Source organism: Protopterus annectens, chromosome 2.part2 (assembly GCF_019279795.1).
Source record: "Protopterus annectens isolate FY-2018-M chromosome 2.part2, PAN1.0, whole genome shotgun sequence".
In the NCBI taxonomy this organism is placed as follows: Eukaryota; Metazoa; Chordata; order Ceratodontiformes; family Protopteridae; genus Protopterus; species Protopterus annectens.
The window spans coordinates 653,270,120-653,288,991 of NC_056730.1; the positions used below are offsets into that span (position 1 = coordinate 653,270,120).

Here is an 18,872-nt window from a genome sequence, read left to right on the forward strand (position 1 = left end):
TTGCAGACTTTATGGGAGGCAACAGATGCACCTTTGAATCCCATGTGAAAATGTGACATCACTGCCAACTGGACTTCAACTGTGAAGCGCTAGCTCCTTCTTTAAAAAGTAAAGCTAAAAATTCAAGGACACTATGCAAAGGAGCTGAAAAAGGGAACAACATTATGTTGATGGGCCCAGTAAGAAAATCTTTTCTGTTTACTGGGAGTACAGTTTACAAGTAGTTGGGTTATGGGAAGATAAAAGTATCCGACAGACTGGGAAAGACAGAATAGATTGTCTGGCTATTAAAGGAATTGGAGAAACCAGGCAGTCAGCCTAAGGTTCGGTATGTCTGGACCTATAATGTCTGTCGGATGAGACAGGAGGTCTGAAGATGGAGACAGAATACACGGTTGGTGGAGTAAGTGAGGCCAAAGGAATGAGGTTCAGTATGTCTGGATGTATCATGTCTGTTGGATGAGACAGGAGGGCTAAAGATGAAGCCAGAATCCAAAGGAATGGGAACCAAATCTTTTGAGGCAAAAAAGGTGCAAGGATGATAACTCTGCTCTTCAACATGGCAGCTTACTACTAGAATTTGGAAATCAGTGGGATTGGTGGGTAGGCATAAAAACAGTCCGGGGTGCCAATCATGAAGTACAGCATCCCTCGGTGACTCTCCCTGTGGGGGGGGGGGGCAGGGCAAAGTAGCTGTTCCATTTGTTGTTTAGGGGGGAGCAAAAAGGTTGCAGCAAGGCTGGCCCCACTAACAAAAAAAATCATACCAATCGCATTCTTGTTGAGAGACTATTCATGAGGTAGAAAAATACATCTGCTCAGCTTGTCTGCTATCACAATGAATTTCCCCGGAATTTGCGCTTCAATGAGAAACAGGTTGGATGAGATCGCCCATTGCCACACTCAAGTGCTTCTAGACACAAGGGGTAAGATCTTGTCCCCCTTGTTTGCTGATGTACGAAACTACTGACATGTCCATTTGAACTGCAATCATCCCTAAGGGAACAGCTTCTTGAAAAGCCTGCAACGCTAAAAGCACTGCTCGCATCTCTAAGATACTGGATATTCAAATATTGTAGAACCTGCTCTGACCGAATCCACCACCTGAGATCTCTCTTGCAGATCTGAGTAATACTCGTCAGGGTTGACATAGATTGAAAAAGTATTGACCACTGCATGGCTAGTATCCGCTGTAGAATCCTTGTGTAAAATCTGGCTAAAAGGTACTACAGTTAGCTGCTTCCATTGACCCTAGAGCCTGAAGAACCAAGTGGGCTGAAACTTTGGTACTGCAGATTATTTTCTTGACCCGTGTTCTTCGGGTCTGAAAAGGAGGCATTGAAGCCATCACTAACTTTGTGTTGAGTAGCTCTCCTATAAATTCCAAATTTTGAGTAGGTTCCAAATGACTTTGTAGTTATTCCCAGATAACAGCATGTCTGAAGAACCTGATTTCTTGCCTTTATTACTTGATATCTAGCTGGAGAGGTAATGAGCCAGTTGTACAAATAAGGAAACCCCCAGAGTTCTCACAGTCTCAAGTGAGCTGCCACTACTGCCATACATTTGGTGAACACTATGGGGGCAGTGGTGACACCAAAGGGCAGAACTCTGAATTGGTAATGAATGGCTCCCAGATGGAAAAGTAAGTACCTTCTGGATTGTCTGTTCATCTTTATGTGATAGTATGCATCCTGAAGGTCTAACGAGCACATCCAATCATCCTTTCCCAGAAATGGGAGAATGGACTGAACCGTGACCATCCAAAACCTGGTGCAAACAGATTTAAGTTGCTAACAATATGGCAAAGCACACCAGAAACTGCTGAATGAAGCTTGATTAAGATACAAAATCAAACAAATGTAAAATCAAAAGCTGCAACCACAGAGAGGATGGTATACAACTAAAATCAGATGTAAACTTTACTCGTAAGAAACCACAAATAAAATGTGGTAAAAAAATAATGTATAAGAGCTCCAGGATAAGCCCTTTCAGCTCAATGCCTTTATCAGATCTTATAGGCTACAACTGACAGCTGTACTTTAATAACTGAAGTGCTCTTGTATCTTAAAGAACCAATGAGGTTAGGATTTCATCTTAGTTTCTTGTATCTTAAAGAACCAATGAGGTTAGGATTTCATCTTAGTTTCCACCCTTTTAATAGGAGTTTTATAGGAGCCATTCCATTCAGTCCAATTCAGTCCTAGTGTTTTATCAAACTGCAAGTCTGCAATACATCTTAGTTCATTTATCTCTGTTCTATTAACTACAATCACCAACTCTTGGACCCTCTCTTATAAATGTCCAGCACCATAAAATGAAATTTATGGCCAGGATGAGCAGAGATATGCAGACTTAAGGCATTGGGTTTATTTTGGAGCCTTATCACTTTGGTGGTATAAAATTATGTCCTTGACAGGTCTGTTCAGAAATGAATGCATATTATTACAGCATGCAATGTATATAATGTTGTTGGTGTTGGAATCTGGATATATGTCAAGGATATATTTTCTCCCAGTAGTCAGATGTATGAAACTGTTACTAGAATCTGAGAAAGGCATCAAGCTGAAAGTGCTTATCTTAGAGCTCTTATACATATATTGTTTACCACATTTTGAGATTTCTTACGAGTTTTATTATTTGCTATTAAAGTTTCATCTGATTTTAGCTGTATACCATCCTCTCTGGTTGCAGCGTTTGATTTTACATTTGTTTGAATTAAGTTGCTGAGATCAAAGACTGGTTTCTAGTCCCCTGTTTTCTTTGGCACCAAGAAAATCTTCAGTATGCTCTGTATAGTATCTGGTCTGGCAGAAACTCTTGGATGACTCTTTTTCTAGCAGCTTTTGTATTTGAAGTGCTGCTTGTTGGAACATCAAGGACTTTTCTTGAGGTTGAAGGTGAAAAGCAATAGGATATTATAGAACCTCTGGAAATGATCCTCTGCACCAAAGTATCTGCTGCTATCTCTAGCTAGGCTCTCTTGTGCAGGGATAAATAATCCCCAATTGCCTGAGAGGGAGGCAACTGGGCCTCCTTTCAGCTGCACTGGAAGGGTCTATCGAAAACTGAATAGCCGGACCCTTGGTCTTGTGGGCTTCCTCTGCCACGAGGGTGGCATCTATCACTGAAGATCCCCCCTCTATCCCTCAGGGAAACTGTAACCTGGTGAAATGTGCCAAATAGTTCAGAGACCTTAACTCATTCCCTACAGTAGAGCTCTTTTGAGTGTGTACCTTTAACTCCTAGTGGGCGTGGCTTCAGCATTTAAAAATGTAAGTTATCACCTTACATTTTTAACAAATACCCATTGACAGAGGTCATATATCAATACAATTGTGTTTGCCATCGTGTATGCTTCAAAATAAAATTTTCCGATACCTTGTATGTAACATGGTTTAGGAATTATCAATGCAAATATGAACAGGCAATATTTGACGCCTAGAGGAGCAGTAGAAGGTAACTGCAGAAACACCTGGAGACGTCACTCGGCTGTAATGAGGCAAAGATAACTGAAGCAGAAACACACTTCCCAAACCTGTCCATCGCCAGAGACTCCTTGTTTGGTGAATGTACAGTGGAACTCTGTTCAGCGAGTTCCCTTTTTGTGGTTGCAGCCACGACCATGGCATCAGCAGGCACCCCTTTTGCCCAGAACCGTTTGTCTTCCAGTACTGTCATAATTTTATACGGTCTCCTGGGGATTGGTTCAGTGGTGTCTGGGTGCTTCCATGATTGCCGAGAGATCAAGTCTATGAGTTCATCACTGGGTGGAGTCACCCAGGAGGTAGACGGCCTGGTACTGAACACCTCCAGGAATTCAGACTCCTCGGGCGAAAAGCTGCTGGACTTCCAGCCACCTCTCTGCTTCAGGGTTTCAATAATGTCTCCAAACTGGACATCTTCAGGAGGTGACCATGGGGACCCTTCACCAAAGTCTGTATCTTCTGTGACCGGAGTCCTTCCTCTTGCACGTTCTCTTCTTATGGACCCTGTAATGATGTGAGGTACTGCCAGCTACGCCAGGAGAAGTAAGGCAGTGGATGTGTAACACATGCCTTCACAGCTAGCTGGAGTTTTGTAAATAATTATATAAGTTGGTGTCCACTACCTAATTTTGAAATTTCAAAACATCGAGCCTCTGGATTACTGAAGCCAAGAGAATCGAGGTTGTGAAATATCGAAACAAAAAAAAAATCCAAAACATTAAAACTTATAATTTCACATTTTTGCAGGAGGGCTAATTAAATATACAAACTCCGAGATCACTCTACAGTGAAGAGAATGGTACAGTTCCCATTCCACATCCATTGACAAGTTTTGATATTTCAAAACCTCGATCCTCTGGGCTTCGTTAATCAGAGGTTTGATGTTTTGAAATTTGGTAGTGGACCCATCATTTGTATATTAAACCGATTTGTACAGCTGCTGTAATGAAAATGTACTTGTAAAGTTGCTTGTGTTAAAAATGGACCAACAATGTGCCCTGCTGGACAGAAAACAAAATATATGTGTATTATTTAAACTGTTTAAATGTATATGTTTTAACAAAGTATACTTGAAGAGAAAAGAGAAAAGATTCATCTCAAGCCACCTGACTTTTGAAAAATAGGAAGAAATTAAATTACTTAATTTATGGTCGGTCCTTTAGAAAATATTTTAAACTTTGACAGAGTACTTATATCTACTTGGTCAATCTGTGGCCACTCCTGAAAGCCTTACTCCACTGGTCAAAATACTACCATTTGTACTAATATTAATTTCACTCAGTATAATAACTACCCTTGTAAGACCCTTAGATTAGCTGGCTTTGGAGTGTCTGATGGCAGTAAGTACCTTATAGTCTGGGCAGAAGGGGGCATAGCTAGTAAATCTGTGCCAGCCTTTCCCAGGTGTGTGTACGTGTGAAAATCAAATCTCAAAGAGTGTGCGTGTGTCAGCTACTTGGAGCAGGGACATGAAGCACTACTTTCACAAAGAGGGGGATGGAGGACTTGGCTTGGACACTCGGCTGAGGACTTATGGGAAGTCTTACTGGGGACCTGGAGAGAGAGACAGAGAAAGAAATCCAGACCCCTGACAGAGTTTGTTCCCTGTGTGTGCCCTTAAGGGAAATCATGCTTGATGCAGAGAGCTGCATCTGAAAATACTGAGTATCTATTTTTGTTCCAAGTGAACGACGCTCTCCAGTGTCAGTGGTAAGGATTCAGGCTTCTTGACTACTGGCCCAGACTGGGGACATCACAGACCTCCTCAATGGGATGCTTTTGTGAGGTATCAGAAGAGGTTGAACACTCTGCTGGGAAGCCTGGGGGTTCAGTACCAGCTGCACCTGTGGAGAGGATAGACGAGACTCCAAACGAAGAGATGGCAAGCCTGCAAACTAAAGATCCAAGGGGAAGGGAACTGTCTTTGTTGTGGAAGCAAATAAGGCTCTGTCCAAGACCTCAAAGGCAGGCCCCTACAGACAGGAATAGGACCCCAGATCCAAAAGGGCAAGCCTTTTGACTGTAGTCCCTCCCTGCTCCAAGGAGAACTCCCCCAAGGTCGAAGTCGAAGCCAAGCTAACCAGTACCAAGACCTTGGAAGGGGCTTTTAACTCAAAGGGTGAGTCAGACGTATTTTACAGTACCTTAGATCTCTTAAGCTTCAGATCCGATCATCCTTTTTTTCTTTTACTTTGGATCCGAACATGAAGTCAGATATCACAATTTAGAAATTTTTTTTTTAGGATCAGAGGACTCAGTCGGATCCGAAAGAGGTCTTTTCTTAGCCTTCTCCAAATTTTTCGTGGAGGCTGAAAAAGTACTTGGGAGACCAGTTGGTTGACACCCCGACAAGAGGTGAAAATATTTTGGACTTTATATTAAGAAACATGAGTAACCACTGCAGCATCCCTACAGTGTCGTCATCCCTGGCAAGACTAGACCACAAAGCAATCACTTTCGAAGTCAGTATCTCGCCCAACTCCCGGGTCAAGAAAAAAAAAAAAACCACCACACAACACTTTTCCAAAGCTGATTACAACCTCCTGAGGGAAGGTATAAACAGCTTCACAACCCGCTCCCTCTCCACAGGAACTGGCTCGTATATCCAAACCTACACCAAAGTACTATATATGTGCATTTATACAGCTCCATGAAATCAGGAATACCAGACAGGACAAAATCCACCTCCTCAAGGAAGACTAAATCTGTCTGGTGGACATCTACAATAAATAAACTCTATAATAAAAAGGAAAAAAATTGCTGTCCAGGACCAAGAAGGAGCAGGTGCCCAATTGGAAGCAATCTCTCCTTAGCCTAAACAAGCAAATAAAAGCACTAGTGAAATCTTCCAAAGCAGAGTCCAAACTGGCCACATCTACTAAAGGCAATCATAAGGCCTTCTTCACATATGTCCACAATCTCAAGGGAAGCACCCAGATCTGTCAAAACCGGTGGTCAAGGACACCACATACACAATCGCTGTAGATACAGCCAACCTGATGCAGACAGGTTCAGTGAAAACTTCACTCCTCTGCCCCCCCCCCATCAGTAAAACAGGACATCCCCAGTATCTGCCCCCCTCCCTTATCTCTAGGGAGCAATTCATCACTGCCCTCTCAAAAGGCAAAAAATACAGCCTCCATGAGACCCGATAACAACCCAAGCTGCATCCTATATGAACTCAGGCAGGAACTTCAGCACCATCAGGCACCCTATTCAAACAAAGCCTGAGTACCGGCTTCGTCCCAGCCGAGTGGAGGACAGCTACTGTCATCCCTTTGCACAAATGTGGAGTGTCCACTGATCCAGGAAATTATAGACCCATCAGCCTAACTAGCCTGATCTGCAAGGGCATGGAGCGGATTATCATGGACCGCATTAACAAGGACATTGGCAACCTCCAGACACTTGATCCCACACAGTTTGGTTTTGTCAAGGGGGGGGGGGGGCATGCCTGTTAAATTTGGTCAACTTCTTTGAGACAGTCACCAAGGCCACAGACAAGGGAAAGAGTGCAGACAGTGCACACCCCCTACCTTAACTTGGCCAAAGCCTTTGTTACTATTCTCCACTTAGGTATAATAAATAAACTCTCTCAACTAGACATCAATCCATATGTGTTACCAGATGGGTAGCAAACTGGTTCACCGATAGAACCCATCTAGTTAAAATAGGGGAAGCCATCTCAAGCAGTAAACCCGTAACAAGCAGTGTACCCAGGGATCGGTCTTGAGGCTTCTGTTTGGGATATACTTTTCAGAGGTGCAGGCCAAATCTAGTGGTCTACAGCTGACCAAATTTGCAGATGACTGCAAGCTAGGTGCTATCATCAATTCCCCTAGTGATGTGGACATCCTCCAAGCAGGTCTCACCCAAACAAATAACTGGTGCCAGAAACGGACTCAAACTGAATGCCAAAAAATGCATCATCATTCCTTTTGGGGAGAGTGATGTACCCACAAATTATCAAACTGATACTGATTGCATGCTTAGTATCTTATTCACGAGGGACTTGGGCACCCAGGTTGATAGTAATCTGACTTTTGAGGTTGATAGTAATCTGACTTTTGAGCACCATATCGCCGCCATTGTACGGAAAGCTTTCTACACGGCCTACCTCATTAGTAAGGGTATCTCATCCAGGGACAAGGTGGTCATAACATCCCTGTAGTCTTCCCTTATAAGACCCATTATTAAGTACAATGCCCCTTACGGCATGTACCTCACAAAGCACATGCAGCAGGAGAGACCACAGAGATTCCTTACCCAGAGGATCCAGGGCTTCAAACATCTACCCTACACAGACAGCCTAAAAGCCCCTCTACTAAAGTCTCCTACAGACTCAGAGGTCATCTCTGTCTGCCATACAAAGCAATCTCAGAACATGCTCTGATGGCACTGCTGCATATCCACAAGTCAAGCTCCACTCAAGTAACCCACATGCCCATCAACCTGGTCTTTGACATCAACAGGACTTGTTGGAAAGGAAGATGTGTCCCACAAACTCCCCCTTTGTGGAATAGACTCCCTCTCAGTGTAAAGCAGAGTACCTCATTAAACCTTTTTAAGCGCAACCTGGATAACTGGATGGGGAACAGAAAATACATCCCTGGAATGCCACCTGTGTCCCTGCCTGACAGTGGCACGGGGTGCCGACTTGTTGGAACATGAGCTAAATTCTTGGCTAGGCTTGTTAAGGGCCTCAGGGCCAACAGCCTAGTAACTTCGTATGAAAGGTGTAACCCTTTTAGAATAAGCTTGTTCCTTCATTCCACCAGGGTTTGAAGGCTCTTGGGTTGAAGGGGTGGCAAATGGAGCAGTCCTCCTGGTGGTGATGTGGTCCTAAGCAATATACACATATGGTACGTGTATCAGAACAGTATTTGTGGCCGCACTTGGTGTGGTTTTTAAACCCAGCCGGGATTTTGCCGTGTTAACACAAGTTTAACAATTAAGCCTACAAGGCAGAAAAAAGGAATTATACTAGAATAATTATATATAAATAAAATAAAGGAAAAGGAAACTACTACCAATACTGGTACGAAATACAAATTACACCCTTGAATGTAAAGAAAAAGAAGAGAGATGAGTACTAACTCTAGTACTCAAGAAGTATGCGAGTACAAAAAGGGAAAACAGATGAATCTATATGAAAAAGGGTAAAGTTGGAAAGGAAGGAAGAGGTAATTAGACTGAGGGAAAAAAAAGCCTTATTCGCGCAGTAGCAACATGTCTTTCTCTGAAGTGGCAAATGAGATCGGAGATACTTAGTGTTGGTGCGTTGTGGGTAAGGGAATAACTGGGGAACTCTGGAAATAAACTGCGAATCAAAACTACAAATTAACTAGTTTTGAAGATTTACTTGTCCCTCCAGGGAGGCTTTGACGTAAACTATAAATAAGGGTGTTGCATGCCCTGCAACTATATATACACTGTTAATACTGTGCACCTCACGTTGGGGGAGGATAACAATCTCGGACTTCGTATAGTGCATGCTCACTCATTCACAATTGCAGTTCATCTACGATCCTTGGATCAGGTAGGCAACAGTGTACCTAGTCCACCGAAACGTATGAATAATTTGGGTTACACCCTTAAGTGGACACAGGCACGGCCCTTCGCACAAGAAGGATTTATAAGCGGAACAGAAGAACGAATCGATCTCTAAAGAAACTAATATATTTAGTTAGGAAACGTATTGGCCTATCAGCATTGATCAAGCCTGTGGCACGAAACAGCGCAGTTTGATCTGCAAACCCCGTGGGGAAGAGATGCTGCTTTAGAAAGAAGTAGTGAGGTGCCGTATACGATAATCCTCGTTTTTTTCACCACAGTAGCAAGGTCTATATTCTGTCTTCCACCAGTCTTGCTAAAGGAACATCACAAATAGCCTGTAAATAAATTGAGCAACACTTTAGCTGTAATACCGGTAAAACTGTCATTTTCGCGATGCTCTATCATTACCAGTGGGGAGTACTGAAATAACGCAATACAACTTTCCTTACTTTCACAATGTCAGGATTTTCTGAAAGGCTGTTTCCACCCCCCACACCCCCATTTTAGATGCAGGCCCCGCATATTAGTAAACGAAAAATATAAACTGAAATTCTGATACCCTCTCCAAACACATTGCATAAGACATTCAGACAAAACACACTGCTTAGCATTCACAATCACAGATTTAACAACCACACATTTACTGTAAAACAAATAAATCCTTGGGTATGAACGATAAGATGCATGTAACCTGGTGCATCAATGCAAATTATGTGTCAATATAGATGTTTAAATATGTGTTAACAAGCGCGGTGCTGCAGGTATGAAACAGTAAATTAAGTTGACAGCTCTGTCAGTATTAGCGAGTGTATCACTGCAAAGTTCCTGCACTTACTGACTGCCCCCACCAACTTGTGCACATCAGATTTACCAGTTTACTAAATTAATAATTAAACAGTGCATTATCACTCTAGGACTGCATATTCTATCTGAAACAGGAGACATTTACTTTTATTTAGCTCTTCCTCCGACTTCTTTGCTGCACTGCTCACCTTTAAAAAATATATCTCGTGGGGGGGGGGGGGGGAAGCATTCACATTCTTCTATATCCTTAAGTAGTTATAACTGCAGTCGATATGCCTGAAAAGATTAACTGTTAGTTTCTGGTATTTCACCAGATAGCTCATCTGCCACTAAAAGAATGCTTCCTCATTCTGCAGATCTTTGACTTTTGAGCTAAAATGGAGCCACCAGCACGGCAGTCACCCATATACAAATATCATGGGGCGTACCTGTTTTATCAGACACTGTAGCAGGCCCTGCACTGCACACTAAAAACACTCCGAGAATTCCAGGTCAACGAAATCACCAAGTCTACGAATAAACACCTTAATGCAAGTAAAAATGTGTAGGATAAAACCACTCCTACCAACCAATGGGACACCTCAAAATACTCTTCGCAACTCAAGAGATAGGAAACGGACATCCAGGCTCTACAACCTGTCACACAAACTTAACACCACTCCTCCATGCAAGTTTTAAAATCATATAATTGCCACAGGCCCCGGCCCCGGGAACCGCCTGTTGTATAATACAGAGTAGCACACCAGCCAGGGTTTGAAGGTTTTCAATCGCAGCAGACTCACGGTTTCCTTCGAGACTCGTGCATGACAAGGACAATTCCTTCTACACAAGAAAATACACCGAAACTATATGTTACCGTTAGTATGAAAACATTCTGGGTTGCCCATTTCAAATGTATTGGCTTCATTGTGAGCGCTTAATATGTAACGACAAAAACTGCTACAAGTTGTGTGCAAAAATGGCAATGCAAACAACTCAGTAACAGCGAAATATCCCAATCAATACAAGTGATTGCACACTTACCTTCTTTAACGAAGTCCAAGATCAACCATCAAAACTTTAAAGCCTTTCTTGTTTACAAAACAGTACGCCTCCTCTGCATTACTGTCTTCGAATAAAATTGAGTTGGATATCCCAGCAAAGTACCTCCCATTCTGAGGCAGTGTTGTTTCAAGACTCCGCCTACCTCTTAAAGCAATAGTACATAGTGATTCGCCGTAAGTGCACATGGTGAGAAAAATGTTATTGCTTAAAAGTTTTTTAACGCTGTTTACCCTACACGTTGTTACAGCTTGTAGGACTGAGGCAGACACATGGCTAAGTATGTTTGTCACGAAGCTGCAGCGTAGATTTTTTTTCCCACTTTAAGTCGTTTCCTGCTATTCATACAGTTTAGAACCCTTTTAATTGTTCTGTTTTCGTTTGCTTCAGAGTTCAAAACTGTCCTGTGCCTTCTCTTACTTGAAGGATTGCACACAGAAAGTTCCAGTTTGTATACTTCATAGTATTATTGCCAGCACATATTTAAAGCACGTTACCATCTCTTAAAGTGTTGCTCCATTTCAACTCATCCTCTCCACTTCTCCTTGAAAATGTTACCGGTTTTGTCATGAAAGTGCGATCTTATTGCAAAGCAGTGAAGTTTACACTCGTTAAGTGGTACTAGGCATCGCAGACATAAATCTTACATTTTTATTCATCAGAAAATGCGTGTTAATAGAAACTCTGTTGTTTTAATGACGACAGAAGTGTACCACTCAACCTCTTGCAAGAAGACTGGAGAGTGGTCAGAAAACTGTAATAAATTATAATCTTATTCAAAGATCATCATCTTCTTTCGGCTGTTCCCGTTAGGGGTTGCCACAGCGGATCACCTGTTTCCATTTCTTCCTGTCCTCTGCATCTTGCTGTGTCACACCAGCCACCTGCATGTCCCCTCTCACCGCATCCATAAACCTTATCTTACGCCTTCCTCTTTTCCTGTTATCTGGTAGCTTCATACTTAGCATCTTTTTCCCAATATACTCAGCATCCCTCCTCAACACATGTCCAAACCAACGTAATCTTGCCTCTCTGGCTTTGTCTCCAAACCTTCCAACCTGAGCTGACCCTCTAATATACTTATTCCTAATCCTGTCCACCCTCGTCACACCCAGTGCAAATCTGAACATCTTTAACTCTGCCACATCCAGCTCAAACTCCTGCCTTTTTGTCAATGCCACTGTCTCCAACCCATATAACATAGCTGGTCTCACTACCCTCTTGTAGACCTTCCCTTTCACTCTTACAGGTACTCGCCTGTCACAAATCACTCCTGACACTCTTCTGCACCCACTCCATCCTGCCTGTACTCTCTTCTTCACCTCTCTTCCACACTGACCGTTACTCTGAACTATTGACCCCAAGTATTTAAACTCATCCACCTTCGCCACCTCTACTCTTTGCATCCTCACCATGCCTCTATCCTCCCTCTCATTCACACACATATATTCTGTCTTAGTCCTGCTGACCTTCATTCCTCTTCTCTCTAGAGCATATCTCCATTTCTCCAGGGTCTCCTCCACCTGTTCCCTACTCTCACTACAGATCACAATGTCATCTGCAAACATCATAGTCCACGGGGACTCCTGTCTGATCTCGTCTGTCAACCTGTCCATCACCATTGCAAATAAGAAAGGGCTCAGAGCTGATCCTTGTTGTAACCCCACCTCCACCTTAAACGCATCCGTCACTCCCACCGCAAACCTCACTGCTGTCACACTACCCTCGTACATATCCTGTACCACTCTTAGATACTTCTCTGACATTCCTGACTTCCTCATACAGTACCACAACTCCTCTCTAGGCACCCTGCCATATGCTTTCTCTAAGTCTACAAAAACACAATGCAACTCCTTCTGACATTCTCTGTACATCTCCATTAACACTCTCAGAGCAAACATTGCATCTGTATTGCTCTTTCCCGGCATGAAACCATACTGCTGATCACTAATCATCACGTCCCTTCTTAACCTAGCTTCCATTACTCTTTCCCATGACTTCATGCTGTGACTGATCAATTTAATCCCTCTGTAGTTACTACAGCTCTGCACATCACCCTTATTCTTAAAAATCGGTACCAAAACATTTTTTCTCCATTCCTCAGGCATCCTCTCACTTTCCAAGATTTCATTAAACAATCTGGTTAAAAACTCCACTGCCATTTCGTTTTTGAAGTATAGACATACTATGTAAATATTTGGTTTTGCAATTGTTTCTCCACTTTAAGCTTTGGCTATGTAAATATTTCTTTGATATACATACAGTATATATGTTTATGAAAATCAATAACAATTTATTCAGTTAAAAAAAAATCCAGAGAAGCAGAAGAAGACTGAACAAAACTAAAGGTAATGGGGGGGTGTCAATAGCATAAAAAGAGGGATTTTAAGCATTGCTCTTACAAACTTAATTAACATAGTAGCAGGCTTTGTATTAGCGTGCCAGAAACTCAATTGTTTTGTCATTACTCAGTGACTTAAATTCCAAATAATTTGCCAGAAAGCCACAATTTTAAAGAGTAACAGACCAGAAAAATATAAAACATTAATCTAGACATTCGCTGAAATTTTGGTCAGTTGAACAGTATGGAGAGCACTACACTACAACCATATATGTGTGGGACAAGGGATGCATGCCAAGGATTTAGCTACCCATACGCACAAAGCCTCCTGTGATGCAACAGGTAACAGAAATGTCATCTTCTTTTCTGTCATACTTGTTTTTGACCTCGCCAAACAATGAAATGCCCAGATTACAACTTTCCTGAAAAAACATTATAATACAGCCCTAAGGAAGAGTTACAAAAAATAGAAATTACAGACACAGGCTGGAGTTTAAATGGTCACACTGTAGCAATGTGTTTATTAAAACCAAATTCAGCAAAATGGTTAACAAATCAAGCCAACTGTGTTTAGCATTCATTAGGTAGCAAATTAGTATGCCAGATGTGCACCAGGCAGAGTGCCAAGGACAACTTTCCATTATTTCGTCCCTTCCTTAAAGCAGATTACCCATTGATATCCGTCCATATTCCTATTATAACTATATCAATTCAAAATCACAGCACAAAACAACACATAAGTCCCCTTGCATCTGTAGAGAGAGGGTGGCTAATCAATCCCATAACTCTACCAAGGCATTCATGAAGGAGGACTGTAGAACTCCGTATCCTGTGCTCCGCTTCCTGCTTTGATATTAATGTCTTCTGCCACTGAAAGGGGGGGGATTGCCCCACTTTTTGCCAAGCACATCTGGCCTCATTTATGGAAGGGGTCACTGCACAAATTAAGCCAATTCTGTGTAGTATCCACCAAGTAGTAAATATGTCAGATGTGCACCAGGTAGAGTACCAAGGAGGACTCTGCATGATTCTCTTGCAGAAGGGCAGATTACATATTGATATATTATTTATTTATTTCAATTTTGTTTACCGAGATAGTCTGACTGGATGTTAGCCCATTTTTAGCAGAATGCCGGAAAGAAAAGCCCTACAAACAAAGTACACAACAATTTACAATAAAGTCAGCAAAATAAAGACAACATAGGTAAACATTTCCAATAAAAACAAACAATATACATATTACAAATATACATATAGTTAAAAAGTTAGGGTAAATAGTAATATATACATAGTTGAAAAGAAAAAATATATATAATTATACACAAATTATCAATGTATATTGATTTACAAAGATTTGACTAGTAGAGTAAGTATTATGGTTAGTACCAAAAATAAAATTGTATAGGAGTACAATGTATACATGTAGTCATCTAGTCAACAGAATTGTAAGAGAGAAAATACAGCAAGGGAGAGGCAAGCATGCCAAAGTTAGAAGCATTACAATAGAAGTATTACAAAAGAGTATCTGAGACAGAGGATAAGAAGAGAGTAGGGAGGGGGAGGAAGGTCCTTCTTCCCTTTCCTCCTTCGGTTTCACTGACTTCTGCCACTGAAAGGGGGAGATTGGCCCACCTTTCGCCAAGCATATCTGACCTAATTTAGAAAAGGGAAGGGGTCACTGCATTGTCCCCTTTAAATCATGTACAAATGACCACATACCCAAGTTTGACAAGTGCACACCATCTACCTGGTAATGTTGGCTTCACTTAACTTTCAATAGTGTGTGAACCACAAACTTGCCAGCCGATGGCCACAACGTGTTTTCTATGGTATTGATTAATCTTCTCCTTACCCCTTTCCATTGCTTTTACTGAAATGCCATTGTACCATTTCATTCTCTGTACTGTCTCTGATCAAAACACCAGAACCCCTAGCCATCTTTCTTTTATAAATAGCAGATTAGCTTTTATTCTCAGTTCCGGTGTTTTATGGGCACTTACCCCAAAATCTCTCCCCCGCCCCTATATGCACAACTTTTATTGACACAGAAATTGCTCCCTTAACTTCTGCAACTGCATGCCTAGTATGCCCAACCACTGGCATTTTAGTAGGTTGTTCTACCTTCCAAAATTTTGGTACTTCTGATGTAGCCTTTGATGAAGTCTGCTGATGTATGAATTCCCTATGACCCATATGTACTCTGGTGACATAGCTTGTGCTGCAATAAGAAAAGTAACTAGTAAGTTGCCTGCTCACTCAGATATTGTTTTATGAACAGTTAATAATTAACTCCCTGATCCCTTAATTGTCTCCACTGTGGCTCCCTTGCTTTGTGTATGTGATGCAACACCTGTTCCCAAGGAGTGTGAGGTATATTGATGCAAATCTAACCCTAGCTGATTGACTGCCCTTTTTAAAACGGCCCTAAACTGGTACTGTGTCACTGAGTCCCCTTCTTTATGACAGAAAAAGTAACCTTGGTGTGCCCCAAGACTGCTAAGTAATGTGCCATCCAAGAGACCACCTCCCAATGAATTCCAGCTGGAGCCTTTAAACTTCTTCTTCCCTTTGCTATCTGGTCTATCTTTGATCTGCTCAAACATAGTTCTATTCTTCCTCTTGTAACTGATACATCAAAGGCCAATACTATTTGCCAACTTGCCTCTGAGAGGGTTTCACTTACCCAGGCATCCTAAAAGTGCCACAAAAGGCTAACAGGAAGCATGTGCTGGATAACAAAGCTTCATATTCACTACAACACACACTGAAAATGTGTTACAAGTGCCCAAGTATTTCTTTGCTTATAGACTTCCTTTTATCAGCTCACTGAAGGTAATGTCTAGTCCAGCCTTTCATCATACAGTTTACCTGGAATAACTTTGTTGTGCCCACAAGCCCAACACTTTTTGAAACCAATTGAGCCCTGCTAAATGTACAACTTCTCTCCCCTGGACCCACCCTGCTTTGTACACATGTTCCACATTAGCCTTGAGTTAATAAGTGGGAATTGACCAATGTGATTTCCAACCCATCTTCTTCCTGACCCCTTCAAAGTGTTAAACCACAGCCATATATGCCTTGCTGATTTTAGGTGTCAGTGTCAAAGCTAACAATCTCTACTGCTGACTATTAATATGTCACATGACTGACAAGGTATCTGTTCAGGGTATTGTGCTACTTCTTGTACCAGCCTTCTGAAACATTCCCACTGAAAATAAGAAAGGGAGTCTGCTAGTGAATTGTATGCTCCCTTAATGTATTGTGCATGAAGCTTGATGTTGCACTGCAACCAATGTAATGCTCAGCATTTTCCCCAACTTTCCTTTGCTACTCAAATGTTTCTTGATAGTATGTACAACCCCCAGATTGGCTGACGTCAGCCTTACTAGTCTGTCCTTCAAACGTTTTCCCCACAGTTCAAGAGCCACCACCTGATAGAGATTGTATAAATTAAAATGCTTTCCCCAAAATTATACTGTGTGTGCAGTAAAAGAAAATATGGCTTGCTTTGCAAGAACAGTTAATTTCTTGTAAATGTTCAGCTTAGATATTAATAACATATAGATGTGGGCTTACTTTAAAGGCATCCTGTTATAGTAAAAAAGTAAGTTGACTTTCTTTGAGCTTTCAAATGCAGAAATAAATTAAATAAAATACAGACACTTCAAGTGACACAAAGATGACACAGAGAAACATTTTGTGAAGTCTTCAGATACAGTAAGGAAGAAAATAACCAAAGAAGGACATAAGAAACTGCCCAGGCTAGAAATAACCCATGGACTTTTTCATGATACAGACAGAAATAACCAGAAGAAGTCATCACAAGGACATTAAAAATAACATTGTTTGACATTTAAAAGAGTATATAAACTGGACAGTGTGTTTCACTCTTTGGTGATGTTTTTGGACTGAGTGTGCATCAGTCTGTGTGTAGCTGTGTTATAATAGAATTGAAATAACTCTTGAAGGTATTAACTGTTTGGCAAAAAATTTGTACTAATACAAATAAATATTAATGGATACTGTAGTACTGTGTCTGTCAGACTAGCTCTCTGCTAATAATATTTTACAATGGTGAGGCTAGCCCACTGGCCATGAGCCTAGACCACTGGCCACAACCTTTTTTTATCCATTACCAGCAGTTAATTTTTCATAAAGGCCATGCATTTTTTGTGAGTTCAACAGATTGACAATTCCACTGCATCAACAGTTCCAGTACTTCGTTGGTGGATACAGAGTGACGCCGTAAAAGTTGTTCTGCGATGTTCCACCATCAATTCGTCCGTTGAAGGACACTGTGTCTTCTAAGTGACTTCAGCCTGATCACCTGTTTGTCATCTATGAAAAGTATGGTAAATTCTTCACAGTTATAACATGGATGCCAGTACAGAGAGTTAACTTAACAATGCCCACATATTGTAGATATAAACTTACATGGTTTAAACCTTTTCTGCCAGACATGAACTGTAAATCTGAAATGTTTAATGTTCAGAATTTAGATAACAGTTGTGTTTGTAAATGGATAAATGCCTATAATCCATACATAAAATGTACAATAATTCATAAAGACTGTATTTTATGTGGGAGTAACTTTCCAAACCTATGTCTATCTTGTCACAAGAGTCTAGTATGTATGCCATGCCATAAGATATATCCTACTCTGATAAACAATCTGTTTGATGCTAGTGTTGTTAGTTCTTCACATATACAGCAGTTAAATGTACCTTCTGCAGTCACCTAAATCTCATACAGTACAAGTGTATGTAATTATTGTCAATAATGTAATACACTACATAAAAATGTTATTTATAGTAAATATTGCGCATGCACAAAAAGAATAAAGTTCTAACATAGCACATTAATATTAACCTTTTAAAGAAAAGGTTTTCACAGCTTTTCAAAATTTCCCTAGAGACAGTAGTAAGGGACAATAATGCCATTTAGAGGAACAAACTCAGCATAGAATTCAAACTTTACATAATGACATTTCTGGTTTAATGTAACAATCACATAGAGCCCAACAGCATTTACTAAGGGCACAAACTACAGAGGTTAATCTGACAAGACAGTTAGAAAAAGCCCAGCAAGGTTTACATTGGGCAGGGTTCAGCATAAATGACAGTTATTTCTCCTGCTAATATATATTAATAGTCTTGTTTATTGCAAACTCTGTCTCAGTGGCAAAACAAAAAGGAATTTTATTTCGATATGTTGGCATTTAAACACTGGTTGGCATACACTGTCTGGTCTATTTCAAATGATGCTATACTTAAATGTTTTTTTTTTTTGCATTTATACATGCCAGTTTGGGTCAGAAGAGGATTCATCAACAGTGTTGGCAAACCCCTAAAACATGCCCCAGTACTACGGGAGTTATGAGCATTGATTCCCAAAATTATTTACAGGGAAAGTTTAGTATTGTCAAAATCAAAGTGCATAAAAATGTAATACAGAAGAGGCTACAGTAAATGCTTTGGCAGATGTCAAAGCAAAGCAAGCAGCTGAAACAGGTGAGTCTCTAGACTCACATCAGTGTTTTAAACACACAGACAAGGTAATGCCAGTTTAAAAAATAAAAAAAACATCTGAAAATGATCAGACAGACAGTCTAAATAACATGACAGAAGAAAACAAAATAATGT

The 18,872-nt window shown here is 41.0% G+C and overlaps 1 protein-coding gene across 2 annotated transcripts in view; it reads right to left on the reverse strand.

Moving 5' to 3' along the window:
• CCHR2.PART2H20orf27 (chromosome chr2.part2 C20orf27 homolog) overlaps positions 1–10,999 on the reverse strand; it is a 611,858-nt gene extending 600,859 nt beyond the window's left edge. The window contains exon 1 of one of the 2 annotated variants that reach the window (XM_044064073.1): positions 10,872–10,999. The gene's annotated coding sequence lies outside the window, so the exon portion shown is untranslated. Of the gene's footprint in view, positions 1–10,276; positions 10,424–10,871 lie in introns of those variants that run through there. The other variant, XM_044064074.1, reaches the window with a different exon arrangement.
• Between the last annotated feature and the right edge of the window lie 7,873 nt (positions 11,000–18,872).